The sequence below is a fragment of the Sinocyclocheilus grahami genome, unplaced genomic scaffold, assembly GCF_001515645.1.
Source record: "Sinocyclocheilus grahami isolate Dianchi unplaced genomic scaffold, SAMN03320097.WGS_v1.1 scaffold129.1, whole genome shotgun sequence".
In the NCBI taxonomy this organism is placed as follows: domain Eukaryota; kingdom Metazoa; phylum Chordata; class Actinopteri; order Cypriniformes; family Cyprinidae; genus Sinocyclocheilus; species Sinocyclocheilus grahami.
This window is the reverse complement of record NW_015505308.1, coordinates 439,138-441,637: the sequence shown is the minus strand read 5'-3', so window position 1 is coordinate 441,637 and position 2,500 is coordinate 439,138. Positions and strand designations below refer to the sequence as shown.

The 2,500-nt window shown below is 24.0% G+C and overlaps 1 protein-coding gene across 1 annotated transcript in view; it reads left to right on the top strand.

The window, feature by feature from the left end:
* The window catches only part of LOC107590518 (potassium voltage-gated channel subfamily C member 2), a 55,878-nt gene that overhangs the window by 48,988 nt on the left and 4,390 nt on the right, over positions 1 to 2,500 (top strand). The window lies entirely within an intron of this gene.

The following is a 2,500-nucleotide window of genomic DNA, read 5'->3' as shown; positions in this document are numbered from 1 at the left end:
AAATTACTACCATGATGTATAATTACTTTACAATTTAAATTTTAAATATATATTGTATTACAATCATGACTTTTTTTTTTTTTTACAAATTACTACTATGATACATAATTATTTCACAATTTAAATTTTAAATGTTTATTACAATAATGAGATTTTTTTACATAAATTACAGCCATAATGCATAATTACTTTACAGTTTAAATTGTAAATATATACTGTTTTACAGTAATCAGAATTTTTTTTTACATAAATTACTACCATAATTCATAATTTTCACAATTTACATTTTAAATATATATTGTATTACAGTAATTAAATGTAGATTTTTTGTATTACATTACTACTGTGATGCGTAATTAAAATGTAAACATTAAATATATATTTTACTATAGTAATTAAATGTAGATTGTTTTACATAAATGACTACTATGATGCATAATTACTTTACAATTTATATGCATAATTATTTCACAATTTAAATATATATATATATATATATATATATATATATATTAACACACACATACACAATTGAATTGTTTATTTGTTTATCTTCTTTGAGATTTTTATCTCAAGCATCAGGACAACAGCTTTGATATGTTAGGGACAATTTTTATTTTATTGTAAAAAAAATTATATTTTATTTTCATATATTTTCTAACGTAAATATTTAGATGTATATGTAAATAAATATACTTTTTCTAAATAAACATCTTTAATATAATTATTATAATATAATTATAATATACTAATACAAATTTTTAACATATATATTGTGCTAAATGATATTATCATAAGTTTATTTATATACATCTAAATATCAATTAAAATAAATATTTGTGTATATAAATAAATATATACTATTAATAAGATATATTATTATATAATATATATATATATATATAATATAATTACATAAACAAAAAATATTTTCTTTTTTAAATATTTTTTTAAATAAATATCTTTCCTATAATTATATTATTATAATTTATAATGTAATAAGATATTTTATTACATAATATATTTATAGATATTATTATTTTATAATTACATGCACACACAAAATATTTTATCCTTTTAAAATATTTTTAAATAAAAATCTTTAATATAATTATATTATTATAATTTATAATGTAATTCTAAATATATTTAACAATTATTAATAATGTACAATATATATGTTTATATTACAATATTATATTTTAAGCATCAGGACAACAGCTCTGACTAACCATCTTCCATCATAATGTACCGTTACCGCATATTACATTCTGATATACATGATACTGTACGTACTAATCAATATCATTTACTTGCATTGATCATTGTTCCATGATGTGTAAACGACATTCTTGCATTGCATGTACGGTACAGGATACTGTACACTGTTTGCTCGTCATTGGTCAAACACTATCCATAAAAGACATGCAGAAATGAGACGATTTGTGGGATTTTTGCGAGTTTTGTACAGTTCTAGTTGGCATTTCCATCCAGACTGGCTTTTGTTGAAATATTTGTGTTCATCATCATCATCATAATTGGTCTGTGTTGTACTCTTCTGAGACAGTCGTTATCATAGTAACACACAGTTGAGTTTCTCACAATCACTGAGCGCATGATTTACACACAAACCGTGTTCAGCCTTCAAAAGGTGTGCACGTCTCTCATGTCTCACACCCGTCTAATGTTTGTCTTGTGTGTTTGTGCTCTTCATGCTGCGCTCTCTCTCACGTCTGAAGGCTTTGACAGCATAGCCGGCTCTCTGCGTCTCTCTCCAGTGACCTCGCCCTACAGCTCGCCCTCCCGCTCCCCTGTCCCGTCCATCTTCTGAGGCCACGCCCCCACGCTCAAACACAGCCAAAGACTCCGCCTACTGTGGGCGGGGCTCTGTATTATGTAGCAATTATGATGTTCCATACATAACTGTATATAGAGTGGTATTAGAAAGTTTATCAGAAGAAATATTGGGGCGAATCTCACAAAATCATAATGCAATAAATTATATTTTGCTTAATGACAATGAAGCCTGTGACATTTCAATTAAACAATTATTAGTACTGTTAAAATTAGTTTTCTGTGTAATTCCCATTATTCTTAGTGATGCTTCTCTCTAGATTATTATTTAAGTAGTATAGTATAAAAATTTTTTTTTTTTTTTAAATGAACATAAATCAGTTATTGAATTAAGATATTAAATTACATAAATTACTACCATGATGCATAACTATTTCACAATTAAAATTTTAAATATATATTGTTTTACTGTAATGAAAATTAGTTTTTTTTATATACATTACTACCATAATCCATAATTACTTTACAACTAAATTTTTAAATATATATTGTGTTACAGTAATGAGAATGGATTTTTTTTTTACATAAATTACTTCCATGATGCTTAATTATTTCACAATTTACATTTTAAATATATATTATTATATTACAGTAATGAAAATCGTTTTTTTACATAATTAAAGTTATATATATATTATATATTTAA